Source organism: Tursiops truncatus, chromosome 11 (genome assembly GCF_011762595.2).
Source record: "Tursiops truncatus isolate mTurTru1 chromosome 11, mTurTru1.mat.Y, whole genome shotgun sequence".
NCBI lineage: Eukaryota > Metazoa > Chordata > Mammalia > Artiodactyla > Delphinidae > Tursiops > Tursiops truncatus.
In genome coordinates, this window is record NC_047044.1 from 33,027,948 (window position 1) to 33,049,344 (window position 21,397).

At 33.9% G+C, this 21,397-nt stretch overlaps 1 protein-coding gene across 1 annotated transcript in view; it reads left to right on the forward strand.

The window, feature by feature from the left end:
- The first annotated feature begins 7,758 nt into the window (after positions 1-7,758).
- The window catches only part of MGAT4C (MGAT4 family member C), a 337,239-nt gene continuing 323,600 nt past the window's right edge, over positions 7,759-21,397 (forward strand). Inside the window, exon 1 of the mRNA XM_019952142.3 lies at positions 7,759-7,864. The gene's annotated coding sequence lies outside the window, so the exon portion shown is untranslated. The remainder of the gene's footprint in view (positions 7,865-21,397) is intronic.

The window sequence follows — 21,397 nt, forward strand, 5'->3', positions numbered from 1 at the left end:
AAATGTATATAGCGCTATAACTACCGCCACATCATGATATGGAAGAGTTTCCTTATTTTAAACAGTGCCCTTTTCAGTCAACATCTCTGTTCCTACTACCATTGCCAGCATATCATTGATCTACCACTTTCTGACAGAATCCAGATATTTTTTTAAATTATGTTAAAAATTACAGAAATTATTTTGTTCATAGGAAGAGGCAAAACAATGTTAAATGACTCAAATTTGAAATGATTAGTCATATACATACACTCATATTCTAGGTTAGTTGACATAATAAAATGTCATGGCATATGCATGTCATGGCAAAAACTGACTAAAGACATGACCCTCAATAGGATTTTATTTATATATTTTTGTATTTTCTTTTCTTACTCTTCATTATTTTTATTTTTCTTATGTCTTTCTCCTTTCTCTCTTTTGTTTATACTTGCTCTCCTCTCTATTTAAAGAGACCTCATTTTTTTCTAAGGCAACACTGAGGGTGACTATAAACCAAGTCTAATTGAAGCAATAAGAGTTATGATGAGATCAGACTCTGGTCAATCCATGGGCTTATTATTGAAAGCAATTCCATTAAACTGGTTTCTTTTTTAACTATAACTGTTGTTTGTGCAATGCAATGACTTTATGCTTTTATTTAGTAATAAATAATAATCTCTAAACTTTTATAAGTCTGTTGACACAGTTCTTGTTACTTTAAGTTATGGCCAAGGTGTTTCCAGTCATTCTTTTTCACTCAGACCGAAGTGTTCAGTCACAGTTGTATAAACAGAATTCTGCTCATTCAGAGGAAGAATGAAGACTTTTAGAATACTGTTTCTGCTTTAGGGCCACTATTCTACACTATCTGTTCTCCTTGGTATTTTTAATCCTTTTATTCATTTTGTATCATTATATTTCAAGCTTATGTATTACATAAAACACTAGCGATACATGGTCAAACTAGCCATCTTCTTACTAGTGCATGATGTGCTAATGGTAAGTGTTTAGATTAGAATGTATTTTGTAGGTTTGCATATAATGCTTTCATTTCCAATATGTAAAGTCTATGCTAGGCACTTCACATTTGTTATCTTACTGCCCCCTCACAATCAGTCAAGAAGATGAGTATTACCATCTCCTTTTCACAGATGAGGAAAATGAAGCATAGCAACAATATACGACTTATAAAAATTTATATATCTTCAAGCCTGTTTTTGTATCACTGTGATAAACACACTTTTTCCACCATGGCTAATCGTATTCATATATATCAGAAGAACGTTACGTGATTAACTTTAAGCGTAGCAACAATATACAACTTATAAAAATTTATATATCTTCAAGCCTGTTTTTGTATCACTGTGATAAACACACTTTTTCCACCATGGCTAATCGCATTCATATGTATCAGAAGAATGTTACGTGATTAACTTTAAGCCATGATAGCAGTTTTCATCTTATTATGCGAACAGTAGATAATATAGAAAACAGTACATAAAATTCAAATTAATAATGTGAGGGGAAAAGCAACAAGATAATATAAATGATAAGGTACTATTTTATGTTTCTTCTTTTTTCTAAAAGATTGATTTTGTAAATCTGCCCCCAAAAGCAAGATTTTTTCTCTGTCAGAACCTCAAGAAGTTTCATAAAGAGGTAATATAAAATAAATACAGAGTAATATCTGTGCTATCATGGTGTATTATTTTGAGAAAATAAATGCATTATTTACCTTGACAATGTCATCTGGAGCAGCCTTCCAGGGATAAATAATTATTCACATCGCTGTTTTCCTCCTGGAACATTTTAACCCTATCTGTGTGATTTGTTTTCATTGTTAATAGTCCATTATCAAAATGAACTATTGCCTTAACAATGTGTTTTCACAAACATTTTAAATTCTTTCCTAGAGAACATATATGATTTTATTATGTATTTTTGTGTGTATATATATACACACGCACACACATATAGATATTAACATATAAATTGAAAACCTTTTTTGAAACATACATATCTAGAAAAGTGCAAACTCTTAAGTGAATGACAGTAAATATTTACAGTGAACATATCTCTCTAAGTAAGTATAAACATAATAGGAAAGAAAATATTACCAATATTTTAGGAAACTCTTTCATACCTCTTCCTAGTTATCCTCAGTTTAACCCCCAAATAACAACTGGCTGACTTCTATTACCATTAATTAATTTTGACCAATTCTGAAGTCTGTATAAATGGAATCATGCACGATATACTCTTTGTGTGTGATATCTTTTCTCAAAATTATGCTAAAGAGACTCACCCATGTTGTCATGTATAATAATAGTTAATTCTCATTGACATATTTTATTACATGAATATTCTGAAATACATTTGTCCATTTTACTGCTGATGGACGTTTGTATAGTTATCAACTTTTGACTATTGCAAAGAGAGCTCCTATAAACAATATAATGTATACCTTTTGTTGCCACATTCATATATTTTTTGAGTGTGAAATTAAGATTGTAGCTGTTGGGTCATAAGGTAATCATAGGGTAAGTATATATTCAGCTTCAGTTTATACAGACAGTTTTTAAAGTGCTTGTGCCAGTTTGCTAAACACTAAGTGTTATATAAGAGTTGTACTTGTTCTGCATTCTTCCCAAATCTTGAAATAATGTTTTAGACATTTTATTCAATATGGTGATCATGCATTTGCCTGATAAGAAGTACTGTTGATCACTCTTTCATATGGTATTGGTCATTTGGACATTCTTTTGTGTGGAATGGCTGTACAAATATATTTGCCTTTAAATATTAGATTGAATATCACTTTCTTGTTAATTTCAGGAGTTTTATGAACACATTTACTGTAAATGTTATTGCAGCATAATTGACACAAATTGATCTATACGTATTTAAAGTGTGCAAGTTGATTAGTTTTGACATATGTATATACTCATGAAACCATCAAGACAATCAAGATAATGAACTCATCTGTTACCCACAAAAGGTTCCTTATGACCCTTGGCTATTCCTAAGCTTTACCACCCCGTTTTCTAGTCTCCAGGTCACTATAAATTAATTTACATTTTTAGAATTTTATATGAATTAAATCATACAGGAAAAAAGACGCAGATGTAGAGAATGGACTTGAGGACATGAGGAGTGGGAAGGGTAAGCTGGAATGAAGAGAGTGGCATGGACATCTATACACTACCAAATGTAAAATAGATGGCTAGTGGGAAGCAGCCACATAGCACAGGGAGATCAGCTTGGTGCTTTGTGACCACCTAGAGCGGTGGGATAGGGAGGGTGGGAGGGAGGTAGATGCAAGAGGGAGGAGATATGAGGATATATGTATATGTATAGCTGATTCACTTTGTTATAAAGCAGAAACTAACACACCATTGTAAAGCAATTATACTCCAATAAAGATGTTAAAAAAAATCATACAGTATGGACTTATTCTGTTTTGCTTCTTTCATTCAGCATAATTACTTAGAGGTTCCTCTATATCATTGTATATATCAATAGGTCATTGCTGTTGGGGGGCTGTTGTTTACTAAATATAGAATTTTGGTTTTGCAAGTTGAAAAAGTTCTGGAGATGGTTGTACAATAGTGTGAATATACTTAATGCTATCAAACTGTACACTTAGAAATGGTTAAGATAGTAAATTTTATGTTATGCATTTTTAACATAATAAACATAATTTTAAAACCCTTTTGTTTTTAGCTTAAACAATTGGTGAATTTTACTAATAATAATTTTAAAAAACTGGAGAAAGGCAAGAATTGCAAAAACATGGTAGAATCAATGTTCTGGCCATGTTTGAATTTTAAAATACCTGTTAGAGAGCCAAGAATTGAGATCCATAAGCAGATGGAGAGTCACATTTGGAGTACAGTGGAAAGGTCAGGCTGCAGAAATAAATTTGGTAGTCAAAAGGATATAGATAATGATTAAGGCCATGGACCTGAATGAGAACACCTACAGGAAAATATAGACTGAGAAGAGAATAGAGTTCAGGACCAACCAAATAGTATTATTCAGGCAAAGGAGGAGAAGCCACCAAATGAACCTAAATTGAAAGGCCTGCAAACGATGATAAACATCACAAGCATATGGCATCACTAAAGCCAAGAGAAAACAATGTTTCAGGAAGGAATTAGTTAATTGAGTTCAGAAACTATTGAGTGATCAGGTAAGATGAAATTTATTTTAGTGGCTTGAGAGTATGTGCTAAGTGTTAGCTGAGAAGGAACTGAAAAGTGAGAAAGATCTTTTGAGATATTTTCGAATGAAGAAATATATTGACATGAGAGAGTTCAATTCAAATATATTGAAGAGATACATTGTTGGTGGGAGGGTTTTATCCTTAAATACAGGGAAATGTTAAAACAGGATTTTAAATTATGGGAATGATTTAGTGCAGAGGGGGTAAATGATGTGAATGAGAGAGATTAGCATGAGAAAATTCTTTGAACATCTACAAGGGTTCATGGGTAAAGTTCAGAGGAGTTTGGTAGATCGGTAGGGTGGATTAGGAGAGTTGGGAACTCCTATATAGTGGCTACTATTTTCTCAGTGAGGAAAATTTAAAGTAATCCAGTCCACTGTAATTAAGTTTGAAAATAGGGCTTCCCTGGTGGCGCAGTGGTTGAGAGTCCGCCTGCCGATGTAGGGGACATGGGTTTGTGCCCCGGTCCGGGAGGATCCCACATGCCGCAGAGCGGCTGGGCCCGTGAGCCATGGCCGCTGAGCCTGTGCGTCCGGAGCCTGTGCTCCACAACCGGAGAGGCCACAACAGTGAGAGGCCCGCGTACCACAAAAAAGAAAAAAAAAGAAAAGAAAATAACATAAAGAAAGGGAAAATACTTATCTTGTTCACTATTGTACCCTAAGAACTTAAATAATCTGTTACCTAGTAGATACTTAATAGGTAATTCTTAAATTAAAAAAAAATGTTTAAAGTTAAATCACAAGGAATTATCTTTTCAAAGTTCATTTGCTAATCATTTCCAAAATCGTTAGGCCTAGGAAGAGACCTTTTCTTTCCTCAGTGTATTACAGCTGCAAATACATTATAATAATTCTCTAAATGTTTATTCCCTCTTTCAAATCAGCAAACTAAAGCACATAAACTTTTTTTGTCTCATTAAATTATTTTTTTTAGAGTGAAGTATATTTGACTTATATTAGTTTCAGGTGTACAACATAGTGATTTGATTTTTTTTTTTTTTTTTTTTTTTTTTTTTTTTTTTTTTTTTTTGCGGTACACGGGCCTCTCACTGTTGTGGCCTCTCCCATTGCGGAGCACAGCTCCGGACGTGCAGGCTCAGCGGCCGTGGCTCACGCGCCCAGCCGCTCCGAGGCATGTGGGATCTTCCCGGACCGGGGCACAAACCCGCGTCCCCTGCATTGGCAGGCGGACCCTCAACCACTGCGCCACCAGGGAAGCCTGTGATTTGATATTTTTATAGACTATACTCCATATAAAGTTATTATAAAATATTGACTATTTTCCCTGTGCTGTACATTACATCTTTGTAACATTTATATTATACCTAGTAGTTTGTACCTCTTGTTCCCCTTCACCTATTTTCCCCCTTCTCTCCCTCTCCCACACTTCTCCCCTCCGGTAACCACTAGTTTGTTCCCTGTTTCTGTTTTGTTGTATTTGTTCTTCTGTTTTATTTTTTAGATTCCACACGTAAGTGAAAGCATACAATATTTGTCTTTCTCTGATTTATTTCACTAAGCATAATACTATCCAGGTCCATCTATTTTGTTTCATATTGCAAAATTTCATTCTTTTTATGGCGAGTAATATTCCATTGTGTATATACACATCTTCCTTATTCATCTGTTTCTTTAGGTTGCTTTCATATGTTAGCAATTTTAAATAATGCTACTATGAACATTGGCGTGCATATAACTTTTTGAATAGTGTCACCTCACACCTGTCAGAAAGGCTATTGTCAGAAAGACAAGAAACAGCAAGTGTTGGCAGGGATATGGAGGAAAGGGAACCCTTGTAATACCGTTTGTGGGAATGTAAGTTGGTTCAACCACTATGAAAAACAGTATGGAGATTCCTCAAAAAATTGAAAAGAGGACTACTATATGATTCAGGAATTCCACTCGAAAGAAATTGAAAACACAAACTTTTCTTTTAATCTTGGAAAAACTGTTTTAGAAGTGATTTAAGACCTAGTTGAACAACACCAGAAAAGCCTACCGTTAAGTATTTAGTACAGTAATTTGTCAAATCATTTCTCTTTTATGAGCCTTATTTTTCTCATGTGTAAAATGGAGAGCTTTAATGCCCTCTTCACTATTCTGATGAAAGAATTAAATAAGAATGTGTTAGTGGGGAATTTTATAAAGGCAAATGTTATATAATAAGGGAGATAACAGTTCACTGATACTAACCTTAAAAAAAAAAAAAAAAAACCCAACAGTGTGAAGGGCTTCCTCCTCCACACTCTGTCTCTCTAAGTAACATAATGAGAATATGAGTCATCTGTGTTCTTGGAAGAGTAGTATATGTATATCCGTCTGTAGTATTTGGAATCATAATTAAAATTTTTAAATGGCACTGATATCTACAGATAAAAATAAGGAATATTCTGCTTTCAAGGCTTTAAGTTCTTTAAATTTAGTTAAAGATGTTACTTTTAAAGGCTCAGCAATACATAGAATTTTACACTTGTAGAATATCTAGATTTTTACTTCTAGGAAACATAAATTGTCATAATTTATATTTTTAGAGATTTATACAATCATAATTTGTATAATCATAAATTGTTTTGATATACTTGTATAATTTGTATGATGAAAACTAAACTATCAAATATAAAAATGCAAAATAGCCCCACAACCTTCTATGCAGTTAATTCATATTTTTCAAATGGTGGCACTGCTGATGACTATTAACCAGGCTTCATACACTTGGGAAGCAAGGCAAAGATCACATACTCATATGGTTGTAAGATCAATGTATTGCTCAGATCATTGTTAGAAATGATACAGTTTGAGATTGTTTTACATTGAAGCTTATCTTTTGATCTAGTGTTCACTTTTTCTTGGTAATAAATATGCCTCTCACAGTTATAATCAGTTAATGCTCTTGTGAATATTATATGTTTAAAAATAAGAAAAAAGTCCAACTGTGTAACCCTTCATTGCTCCCATAAAAATTAAAGGATATGATTGTGTTTGGGCCCCTCTGAAGGTTTGGGAAGAGGAACAGTGGAATACAAGACTTAGAAATCCAACATAGTTTGTCTCAGACTCTAGGGTATGTTGTAGACATTACTGATGTGGTTTCTTTGCAAAGTAGAGATGTGGAGTGGTCACCTGACTTTTATCAAATAGGAATGAAAGAGACCTAATAATACTGATCTCTCATTAGCATATAAATAAGGGACTGAATATTGTCAAATTTCAAAATGAAGACACAATAGATGCCAAGTAAATGTATTTATCTACGTCATCTGATTTAAAATGCTTTTTAAAAAACCTTGAACCACACTTTCAGAACCCAAATGTATTGACATAGTAGTAGAACTGACACTCACAAATTCATGGTTTCTTTAAAGATACTAATCTCAGCAATGAATAGAGAAAATCAAACAGCAAGTATTGAAAGCAGAAACATAATTGGCCTGTTTGGAAAAAGTTTACTAGGATAACAGTGACTAGATTCAACATGCAACTGCCATCATGATGAATGTTTACAACATTTTTTTGAGAGCCAATTATACTGTTTTTTGTGCAGGGACTGGAGATCAGCCAGATCAGTTGTTTGCACAAAGCCGCTTTGGGTCTGCCTTTTCAAACAAAAGCTGCAGAAAATGTTATAGCAAGGTTGAAGCTTTATTCCACTCTGGTAAGAGAAGCTTTCTTTTTCTTTGCTATGGTGAGAGTTTGATAAGAAATCCTTTTAAACCATAATGCGATCAGGGCGAAGAGAAGCTGTTCTGTGTAACAAGTCATAAAATGCTCTCTTTTCTTTTGAACTGTTTTCTCATGATGCTTTTTGCCTGTACGTTATAGTGAAATAAAACTGAAACACTAAGTCATACTGTACATGTTAAATTTGTACTGGAGGTAGGGGAGTCTTAATGTACTCTTCTGGAGAATGAAATGTGGTGTTATTTTATGTTTTATACTCTAGATCTCCTGGTCAGGACAAAAGGAAAAAAGTCAGTATTCTGACACCATGGCTGAGAGTGAATCCATGTGTTTAAGTTTTCCCCTGACCAGTGATGTTATTAATGCCCAGCAGCTCACCACCATAAAGCTTCAAGAACCCGACCAAATTTGCCCTCTGGGTTTACTTGCAGACATTTCAGACCACTCTAGCTTCCTTTCATTTTAAAAAGTGGAAAAGCTGGGGATAGTAATTCTGGGTGAGTTTGTCTGCATGCAGCTCTCAATAATGTAACTTTACGTATATATACAAAATACAAGATTTTGTTTTTCACAACAATTTCTTCGATCTGTAATATGCTTCAATATTTCCACAAAAATCTTTCCTTGTTATAAACTCTAACTGAATTCATATCTGTCTAAAATGACAGGAAATAGTTGAGAGTATAAATACACGCCTATGTATATGTACACATAAATATGTACAAATATTTGACATGTGCACAATTAATTTTAGATAATGGCAGATTTATACATTACAGTAATGTAATCCCTACAGAAGCTTGTCATTTTAAGTTTGCATTATATAACTCTTCATTTTCCTGGTAAACATTTGTTCAGAAAGTGATGATGTAAATATCAAAAAGACTTTATAACCAATCACCTGCCTTGAATACTAAATCTATGTTTTGAGGTGAACTTGTCTGTAGTTTTCAGTAGCTGAATTACATGTGTGATTTTATATATATATATATATATAATCCATGAGATTTTAATATAAATCTTTTTAGAAATTTATCCCAGAGTAGTATTCCCAGCTTCAAAGATATAAGCAGCTGGCAATGTCACTCTAATAAGTCACTAATAAATATTCATGTCCATTTGATCATTTTAATAAGCATTTATTGACTCTCTACCTTGCTAGATATTTCAATGAGAAGAAATATGCAGCTTATAAAAGAAATGTAATATATAATATCTGCATAGATTTAAAGATGATTCAACACATGTACTTGAAAATAATTTGTATTGAGGTTGTAGCTAAGGAAAAATAGGTAAAAGTATCTTACACACAGAGTCAGGAACAGTCAGGTACAACAATAAATGCAATGAGAATTAATTTTTCAGATTAAAAAATAATTCCACCGTTTAATGCATGAGCCTGAAAAACTGTTGCAATGCCATTTTTCCCTTTTACCCTCTTTTAAATTATGCATACATTTAATACAACCCATTTTAAGTACTTGAGCTGTGTACGTCGTACTGAAAGAAATATAAAGACAGCCCTGTCCCTGAAAGAGAGTCTGGTCTGGAGCTCAGCCAAAAAAAAAAAAAAAAGAAATTATATCACCATGAGTCCTTATAGTTAAAATAATAATAATGATAACAATAATTCAGTTAACATTCTGTGGTTTCTTCCCTCTTAAAGACTGTATGTTGCCCTTAGGTGCCTGCAACAGGCAACAACAACAGCAGTAAGTCCCAATTCATTTAGTTTCCTCCTTTCCCAATTTTGAAATAAATTTCAGATGGACAAGAGTTTCCTTCTAGGGAAAGAATCATGTTTAATGGCATATATATATATATATATATTTTTTTTTTTTCTTTTCATTATCACCTTTACCTTTAGAAAGTTTACTTTGTCATCACACACACACACACACGCACATGCACACACACACGCACACACACACTATTTCATGAGGAGGAAAGAAAGCAAGTAGAGCACATGTGCCCCCTGATGAGTATGGCACAGCAGGATCCCCCAAATATTTTTACCTTCAAGCGTTTGCTTTTGCTATTTAGGCCAAGAACATGGTTTTTCTATTGTCTGGTATCCAGGTTTTATCTGTCCTTTATGGCTTAGAGTAGAGGCCACTTTGTATCATGATGTCTTCCCAGCATGCCTCATGCCCAGTCCAGGTAAAATTATCTCTTCCCCCTTTAAACATTCTTATCACTTTGTCATTATGTGGAGAAAAGGCTGAAGTTTATGAACAGCATGCAAATGCCTTATTTCATAATCACAAAGACAATGAGACACTTTGTCACACATTCCCTCCTTCCAGACAATGTTTTCAAAGTCTGCTTTTTAAAATGTTACTTGTTAGAAAATTAATTTTTTAACTGCTTTTCAAATTTCCTTTGCCTTCTTTGCCCACCTGCTTTTCTAACAGCTGGTAATCTTGCCTTCTGTTTCACTGAGAAAGTAGAAATCATCTGACGGGGTCCCCCCATGTTCTTTTGCCTCCAAATCTAAAAAGCTTACTTTAGTCTACACCCATCTCTCTCTTTCCACCTTTCATAGTGGGAGGAAACACCCAAACTTATATCAGGATTCAAACACTCCTCTACTTCTGACTTCTCAGGTATTCACCTCAGTCTGCCAAATCTTTTCTCCTAATCATCAGTTTTATTTTCTCCATAAAATCCTTCCCACTGGAAGTCTACGTTAACCATACATACCTAACAATCCGTGGCTGGGATGACACATTCCCCTGTTGGTGCCATCCATATTCTGCTATTGTCCAAACACTTCTCAAAGAGTTTTTTGTTTTTTGTTTTCTAGACACCATTTCCATGACCCTGTCTACCTCCACTTCTCTCCAATCTTACTCAACCTTCATGACTCTTCCAAACCTTCTCAAGTAGCTATTTGACTTTCTTGTTGATAAATCCACTGGACACTTTTCAGTTCTCATCTTCCTTTCCCACCAGTATATAAAGGTTGACTATTCAGTCCTTTTGAAACACTTTAACCTTTACTTCCCAGATACCACATTCTCATGAATTTATTTGGTTTGTTTGATTTTCCTACTTTTTGGTAGTTTCTTTCCTATTCTTTCTCTTTTACTGGACCATTTGTTTAAGAGTTCTACAAAACTCATGTAAAAGAATGAAATTAGAACAGTCCCTAACACCATACACAAAAATAAACTCAAAATGGATTAAAGACCTAAATGTAAGGCTAGACGCTATAAGAGGAAAACATAGGCAGAATACTGTATGACATAAATCAGAGCAAGATCCTTTTTGACCCACGTCCTAGAGAAATGGAAATAAAAATAAACACATGGGACCTAATGAAACTTAAAAGCTTTTGCATAGCAAAGGAAAACATAAACAAGACGAAAATACCACCCTCAGAATGGGAGAAAATATTTGCAAATGAAGCAACTGACAAAGGATTAATCTCCAAAATATACATGTAGCTTATGCAGCTCAATATCAAAATATCCAAAAATGGGCAGAAGACCTAAATAGACATTTCTCCAAAGAAGATATACAGATTGCCAACAAACACATGAAAGGATGCTCAACATCACTAATCATTAGAGAAATGCAAATCAAAACTACAATGAGGTATCACCTAACACTTGTCAGAATGGCCATCATCAAAAAATCTAGAAACAATAAATGCTGGAGCGGGTGTGGAGAAAAGGGAACCCTCTTGCACTGTTGGTGGGAATGTAAATTGGTACAGCCACTATGGAGAACAGTAGGGAGGTTCCTTAAAAAAGTAAAAATAGAACTACCATATGACCCAGCAATACCCTGAGAAAACCATAATTTCTCAGCAGTACCCTGAGAAAACCATAATTCAAAGAGTCATGTACCACAATGTTCATTGCAGCACTATTTACAATAGCCAGGATGTGGAAGCAACCTAAGTGTCCATCGACAAATGAATGGATAAAGAAGATGTGGCACATACATACAATGGAATATTACTCAGCCATAAAAAGAAACAAAATTGAGTTATTTGTAGTGAGGTAGGTGGACCTAGAGTCTGTCATACAGAGTGAAGTTAAGTCAGAAAGAGAAAAAAAATACCATATGCTAACACATATATATGGAATCTAAAAAAAAAAAAAAGGTTCTGAAGAACCTAGGGGCAGGACAGGAATAAATACACAGATGTAGAGAATAGACTTGAGGACCCGGGGACGGGGAAGGGTAAGGGTAAGCTGGGACGAAGTGAGAGAGTGGCATGGACATATATACACTACCAAATGTAAAATAGATAGCTAGCAGGAAGCAGCCCCATAGCACAGGGAGATCAGCTCAGTGCTTTGTGACCACCTAGAGGGGTGTGACAGGGAAGGTGGGAGGGAGACTCAAGAGGGAGGGGATATGGGGATATGTGTATACATATAGCTGATTCACTTTGTTATACAGCAGAAACTAACACAACATTGTAAAGCAATTATACTCCAATAAAGATGTTAAAAAAAAAAGAATGGCACTTCTAAATTTTAAAAACTTATGTATATCTATTATGACAACAAAAGGGGTATAATTTGTGCCATGGAGAACTTTAGTGGTGCAAGACTCTAAAAACAGAATACACCCACCACCCCCATGTTAGCTGATTTTTCTTTTCAATGTGACTTCCAGGAACAAACTATGGTCCAACATTAAAAAAAAAAAGGAGCTCCACAAAACTCAGTATGGGTCTAATAATCCTCTCCCTATTTTCTCTCTCTCTCCCTCCTTCCCTTTCTCTCTGATGTTCATTACTAACATTTAAACACATTTTTAAATATCAGCAATCTTACAGCAAAGTGTACCAATAGCTAGGTTCATCCTCTGATAAAGTAGGGATATACTTGACAAGCATATTAGATTTTGGATCAGCTAATAAAATACCCTCTACCCTAAACAATATTTGATGAGATTCTACCAGGTTTCTATTTTGATTTTTTCTGTTTTACTACTGAATGTCACTGTCTTGTTTCATATATTCACTATTTCTTTAGCTATACAAATAAATGGAAATGGAGAAAGAGGAAATCATGTGAAGGGCATAGAATAAACAGATTTTTGTTATACTAAGATATTCTTACCTTTTGACAAAATAAGTAATAAACAATATGAGTCAACATATGACAAATGGTGCAAATGTTGATGTAGTTATCTTTATTTTGATGTCTGTGAGATTCAAACAAAGATTCACAGTAGAGAGTTTTTAATCAAATTGGAAAGAAATGTCTGAGATAACAGTTTAAATTTGGAAGTTATACTAATTAAACTGTTTTGGGTTACAGTAAATAGGGAGAAAAATAAATTGCTTCACCCATTATTCTGGAGAATATATTTCAAAATAGAGTTCACTTAAAAACAAGTATCACTTGCTTTTTTATATTAGTAATTATATAGTGGACCCCTTCAGATAGTATTTGAACATTTATCCAGGATAAAAAAATTAGAGAGAAATAAGACTAGAGATAATGCAGAAATGTTGAGAAATTATTGGAGAGGAGGATAATGACTTGTATTAGGTATCAAGTGTAATACATGTGTATGTATGACAATGTATCAGTGAAAAAAGGTTAATGTGCCTGGTGTGTGGGTGTGTCTGTGTGTGTGTATAAAATATACTTTGGTGTATAGTTTGATATCTGTCCATCATAGACATGCTTCATTTTGCTTTGCTTTGACTTTTCTAGGTGTACTATTTCTGGTGTTAATTCAAATATGATAATTCTAACTTGCCCTGTCTCTTTAAAATCCAGATTATATTCTGGGAATTATAAAGAGGTTTTTTTCTATATTTCTTTCAAATGTGCTTAGCCCCATATAACAGATTCTTAGCAGACAAATTTGTTATTATGTGCGATCCACTGGTAGATAAATTTATAAGTTTGTTAGCACTTTTTATAGAGTCAGGTGAGTACTGTTCAGGAAGACACAACATAACTGATTTCTGTTCAGTTGAGCTAAGCTGGGTCATGGAGACTGAGAGAGATATTCTAATGTCTGGGAAGCAGCAGCATAGCACAGGGAGATCAGCTCGGTGCTTTGTGACCACCTAGAGGCGTGGGATAGGGAGGGTGGGAGGGAGGGAGATGCAAGAGGGAAGAGATATGGGAACATATGTATAACTGATTCACTTTGTTATAAAGCAGAAACTCACACACCATTGTAAAGCAATTATACTCTAATAAAGATGTTAAAAAAAAAACATTCCTTATGCCCATCAATAGGTGAATGAATAAACAAATTGTTAAAAAAAAAAAAGGGAGGAGATTGCTGTTTTACACCACCAAGCTTCGGGTGGGCTAAAAAAAAAAAAAAAAAAATCTCTGATGCCAGGGAACATGGGCTGATTTTTTAAGAACACTTATAAGCTAACAAAAGGTCTCTAGGTGTGCATAAGTAGGCTTGGCTTAAAAAAATTTAAAGCAGATATACTCATTGATAACTCCCTCATTTCATTCATCTCTAATACCACCTCCTCAGAAAGATTGCTGTGGCTCCCCACTCCTATGGTCACTCTGTATAAACTTACCACACTTTCTCTTCATATAATTTATAATTACCTGATATTTTATTATTTACTTGTTTGTTTTTGTCTCTTAGACTAAGGGAGACTACATTTAACACTGTGTGGGAGGTGTGTGGCATCATCAGGAAAAATGTTGTGATTACTCTAGGTTGATAACCATGGCTACGCTTTTTTGGGGATCGTCTGTTATGTAATTATCCTGACATGTAAAAAACATCCATAACATTATTTAGTTAACACTAATACTTTATGGCCAACCCTAACGCATGCACACACACACACAAACACACATACACACACACACAGAGTATATTAAGGAAGCCAATGACATTTACTTAGAAAAGTAAAAAAAAAAAAAAAGAATTTGTTTTTTGTTTTCTTCTCATTAATTCACATATCTTTTTGTGAGAAAATACTCTAATTCATAACAAGAATAAATAAACAATCCCTACAACTAACTTATGGAAATTGTTTCATTCATTACTTTTAATTCTTTAGGCAAGGCTAATTGTTAGGGCTACAAGATCCTGTGTTTGTCAACCTTTGTTTTAATTCTTCCACCACTGTCTGTGAATTTAGGCAAGGAGTATAAACTCCCTCATCATTGTAATGAACATAACAGAATTTCCATCTCTACAAAATGATTAAGATTAAATAAGAAAAAAAATATAAAACAATTACAAGAATGCCTGGCACACATTACTACAAACAGGTTAGCCACTAGTCTTTTGAGGTATTTTGATACTTCAGATATCCCCTAACAATTGTCTTTACATAATAATGCTCAGAAGGCAACCATACTTTCTTCTATTTCTAATATTTTTGTTAGGTTACCATTGCAGTAATTGTTTTATTACCCCAATTTTAATAACCATCATTCCCACTTTCAATCTGTCCCTAAACATTAGTATGTTCTTTTCCTCTGTCACATATGACTGACACCATGCCTTATAATCAAATGTTAAGTCCTACAGTTTCTTGTTCTCAAGTCTCTCACACCTGATTCATCTTTTCCATTTCCATTAACATACCCTTGACTAGAAATAAATTTGGAAAATATTTTCAAAGAGGTTTTTGAAGAGAAGCAAGGGAGGCTTTTATATTTATAAAAGATCATTTGCCTTAGGGAGTTTTGTATTAGATAATGGAAAATGCAAACTACAACCTAAGTAACCTGAAATAGAACAAGAATCATTGGTGTCAGATCCTCCATCAGAAATTGGACAGTGACACTCTGAAATCTATAGAAGTGACATGAAGTGGTATCAGTAGTGTGTGGACTATCATTTTCACAATATACAATGTTTGAAGTCCCCCAGGGTAAATACAACATTAGGAAAGAACCAGGTCTGGTTTTTTTAAAGGTATTTTTTCCTTAAAATACCTAAATTGTGCTGGCATAAAATAATTTTGGACTCATTAGTTTGTTGTTTGGGGATGAGAAAAACTTTAAAATATTTGACTCATTAGGATGAAATTTGTATTTGTAAATATTTAGTGTAATATTCAAATTTTATAAATACAACTTTTATTTTCAAATGTAACTGTAGTACAATCCAAATATAACCCCAAAGCTCCATGGAACACTGTTTGAAAATCCCGACAGCTCTGGTATGCAAAGCAGAATGTGTTTTTTAATGACCAAGTAGATAAAGAAGCAGCCAAAACAGCAACTAGAAGTCAGGCTGGAAGTAGCATTCAGTGAGGGCTGAAGCTGGTGATCCTGCTGATATTCACTTTGGACACTGAAGTAAAGACTGCAAAGGGTTCCATGCTTTAGTCAACAAGTCTTAGAAGTAGAGATGGGAAGATACTAGTTTTTATACTAGACTCCATCTTTCACTCTTATTGATTTTGTAATCTTGATAAAATTACTTAAACTCATTGATCCTCAGTTAATTCAATAGACACATATGAAGAATTACTCTCTCATAGGTTACAACAAGGATGGTGTACAAAGTTTTGGAGTACACATAGATTTTTAATAGCTGTTAAAAATGTTGGTAGAATCTTGAATGGAACTATATGGAAAGTCAGAGAAATCATTTGCAGATATTTGGAAATACAAATATTGCAGCTGCAAGGGAATTATGACTTTTCTTTCAAGTTGACATTTAAACCTTAAATTTTGTTGACTACTAAGTATATCAGATCATCTCTTCTTTGACCTAGTTTAACCTGAAAAACCACATGTAAATGTATGGATGAGGGCTCGAGGTGAACAAGAAAAGTTGGTCCAAAATGAATTCTACCTAAAAAAGGTAAAGATAGATGGTTGGATGTAGGTTTTAAAATCTCATGTCCTATTTATCTTTCAATAATACATTTTAAAGATCCTAAATTTAACCTGGTCATGAGCTAAATTATATAGTTAATTGGTTGGAGCAGAAAAAACATATACCAAACATAGGATTTTACACTATGTTTAACTTTTAATTTATTTTATGATTGCTGATTACTTTTTAAGATTTGAAGTAAAATGTACCAATTATTTAATTATACAAATACATATATAATAAACAGATTGCTGATAGATGGAGTCTCATATTAGATATAGTTTTGATAAAATATTACTGATTTTATACTCTAAAAAGTAAATGACTGTGTGAAGAATATTACTTCCTTTATTGCTCTATTACATTTGCCACTAAAAAAAAAAAATCAGAATGTTTTAGTATCAGGATCTTGATGCTTAGTTCTTTTACTGTACCAAGCTAAAAGTAACTGGACTTTCCAGCATCCTTTTGTGAATGAGCAATGATGAAACTGAGGCACCTTCAGAAATCCTTTTCTGTTATGCTCCCTGACTTGCTCTCTGTAGATGCACAGTTGAAAACAAGTACTTGAGGAACAGATAGCCTTAGTTCAAATCCTAGTTTCATCACCCACCAGTTGTAAGAACCTGAGTACTTAACCTAAACCCTTTACAACTGCATTTCCTCATCTCTAACGTGGAGATAATAGCATCTATTTTATAGAATTAAATGAGATAATCTAGATAAAGAATTCAATCATGAATTATATATAATACATATGTTTCCTATTTCTGTAACCTAATATAAAGTAATTTGACACAGATTTTATACTATATTAGATTTAAATACTCTATGTGAGTGAAAAGGTTCACCTTTTGTGATATTTTAGAACACGTATGGGGATCATGTATTTCACTTCCACCAATATAAATATAAATGGAACAGAATTTCCTATTATTGGACAACTAAAAATATGACCGCTAAGGATATGGACGCTTCCCTTCCTGAATGTGTCTATGTGGGGGTTCTGCACATATACAAGTGTGTGTGTGTGTGTGTGTGTGTGTGTGTGTGTGTAAGGAGACTGAGAGAACCAAATTTTTCTATAATTTAATCAAAAGAATACTTCAGTTGGCCAAATACAGGCTCTATGATGTTAGAAACTCTTCATTTTGAAGGGATGGAAAGTGAAAAGCAGAAAATTATTTTAATATGGAAACATTGTAACTGTACTGATGTAGCATTGTAATGATGCTGTGTATAGTAGTCCCTACCTGTCCAGTAAGTAGATGATTCAAATCATGGCTATAAGTGTGTAGTACATGTCAATTTATGCTGCACATCATTCCACGAGGAAATCTAGAAAGGGAGCATCAAACCTTCCCATTAGAGGGATAAGGTGGCCCCTCCTTAGGAAGCAACCCTCTTCTTTCCTAGAAGTACATAGAACAAAACTATAAGAGTAGTATCCCAAACGTGTGATTTCCTTTCTTTCCCAATACCTCCGGCCCCTGTCAGCTGACATTAACAAGGCATGGACCCATTAAATATGTGCAATTCTTTGCATATCAATTATATCTCAATAAAGCTGTTCAACAAAATGAGGCACGGGCACTGGAACAGGACAATTCTGTAAGAAGGCAGAGAAACATATTTAGATGTGATTTTTCTTTATACCTGACAACTGTAGGCATGCCTCCATATAGCACTGAAGGGAAGTATTCATTAGGAGCAGAGGCTTGATCCCAGAACCATTTCTGCCGCAGGTTAGCTGTAGAACCTTGGGCAGGTTGCCTAACATTCCTAAGCCTTTGTTTCTTTAACTGTGTAAGGTCAATGATACTTGTTAATTCTACATATGATTTTTATACTTTATATGTGAACATTACTTGAGATGATATGCATATTTAGTGTAGTGTCTGGCACCTTACAAATGATCAATAAATAATAATTATTAGAATTTTATTATGATGATATGTTTCCTCTTCTACTGTTCTCATTGTCTAGTAATAAGGAAGTAGGCTTTGAGTCAAAGGGTGAAGGAATGGCAGCATAAGATTCTCCATTTTCTTCAGATGAAAACACACACTGATGCTCAAAGGACATTGCTGAAATAGAAAATACCCAGAAAATCATTGGCAATGATGGACCACACATTCAGAGTAGTGAAGAGGCAGATGCCATAACATATTGCCTATTTAGATGAGCATTAAATAGGTGGTTTCCCTCTAATATTGAGAATATAGTTTCAAAGTGAAAGGTCCTCATTAGATTTTAAGTATGTGTATTGTGTTTATATAGCTTGCTTCTATTATGAAAAGAGGAAAGGGTTTACAATGAAATAGGGTATATAGTTATTGATATAGGTATAGATTTTTATTATTACTATCATTAATTTTATTAGCACTCTATTTAAATTATGCGGAGACAGAGAATCATTTGTAAGGTCCCCCTATAATCAGAAGTAAACTTTGTTAAACAAATGCAAGTTTAATACACTTCCATTGACCTTACAAAACCCCAAGGTATTGGTGAAGTTATATGCATGCAGTACTTTCAGATTCTCATCGGAAAACGATCATCATATAATTTTCTTTGGTGTTTGGTGCAAGACACTACAGATCTTGGAGCTGAAGGGTAAGAGAATGGACTCAGTGCTAACTAGAACTTGCCATTGTCAGGATCCAAATCACCAAATACAGATGTAGTATGTATAACAGTTTTGAAAATACCAGGCCACCGCATATCTCATTCTTCTTAAATTACGATGAAATCAGCTTGGTGTAATGTTCAGGCCAAGAGGTCTGGAGCCACTGCTTTGCTGCCTGAGCTTGAATTCAGGGTCTATCACTCAACAGTTGTGTGGCTTTGAATAAGTTACGTTATCTCTGTGTGCCTCAGATTTATCATCTGTGCAATGGATATAATAAGATGTGTTCCACAGAGTTATAAGAATTAAAAGATTTAATAAATATGGTCTCTAGAATAGTGCCTGGCACAAGAGACTACACTCTATACAACTGTTTGCAATGATAATGATGGTGTTCAAACCTAGCCAGTCTCACTCATGCATCAGTGGATTTCAATGCGTTAGGAACTGAACAGATATCACTTAGAACACTCAGCAATTTCTTAGTTATGACTGTAAAATTAATTTGGTAAGTCAGTCAGAGTAAAGGCAAGCTTGAAAGCTAATTGTTAAATCTAATAACAACAACAAAACACTATAGCCCAAAACTCTCTTTATATATCAAAAGAAAGGTACTAAATTTTACTCGAAGATAAAGACAGAACACTGTATACAACATAAGAGAAGTTCTAACCATCCAGAGAAAGCACAGTACACTTGCAGTAATTGCTGGAAAAATAGGTCGGTAGAATTTAAAGAGAAGGGTTAAACCTCTTAACAGCCATAAGAAGCACTATTATTATTCCCCTTTTACACATGAAGAAATATAGGATTAACGATGCTAACATGTAGATGAAATGGTCTGGAACCTAGGTTTTTCTGACCTAAACCCAGTGTTCCTAATACTTATTTCCTTCTATTATGTTTTATTATGTATATCAGTTAACCAATAAGTCTAAACTGTGAAGAGAAATCTCACTTTAATTTTTATTTCTTGCATGCTATCACAAATACTCAGGGCAATTTTTCTGATTTGCTAATCTATACTAATAATTTTGATTTCTATATAATTATAGTGAAAGTGGAAGATTATATATTCAGAAAATATAGGCCCCCTTAATTCCCCTTTGCTCTGCATCTTCGACACTTTTCTAAATATCTAGCTTGTATGGTTTATGGACCTAAATGGACACATATTTACAACAAACGTCCTCACTTTGACTTTCTCCTTACTGAGAATGTGAAGAGTCTTGCTAATAATTTTCAATGTATTTAGGAATAGATATTGTAACACATCAATATTTGTATTTCCCTAGTTTTTACTTTTAATCTCTTCTACTATGAAGCACTTCCAGAATTTTTGACCATGTATTTATAGGACAATATTTGTCCTATAAATACACAAACACCCATTTTTGCATGTATTTATATATATATATGCACACACATGTGCATGCATGCATTCAGTAGGATAAGGTATCATACAGTTGATAGTCAAATTCTTAGTTGTCCCATTATAGAAAATTTCATTCATGTTGATAGAATTAAAAACAAATTTGGTTACCATATGGTTTTTGAAACTTCCTAAAGACAATTTTTTAATTTAAATACAATATTTATAGACTGATATAATATTAACACTCTGGCTTAAATAATTTTATTTTAGGTTAAATGACAATAATAATAATATTGCTTTAAAGCTTTAAAAGTATTTTACTTTTAACATTATTTTATTTACTCCACTATGACTGCATAATGCAGTGAAACGCATAATATTTTGACACTGATAGGAAATATTTGTGTAGTCTTAAAATGTTCATCAACTTACCGAAATAGTAAAGTTATGAATAATTTACATTCAAGCAAACAGTATAGGCAAAGAGAGAGTTGCAAAAAAAACCTCATAAAATACAGCTGATTTTCTAATTTTTCTTGCATTTTTCTTGTAGCTTTCCTCAAAAAGGCCATTTATTTTGATGTTTGTGCAGATTACTTTCTGCCCATTTTCCATCTTTCTCTCAACACTGCACAACAAAATGTATAGGTGATAGCTCTCAGTGTTTGACATTGGTGGGATAGATTAGCAGGAGTGGTGAC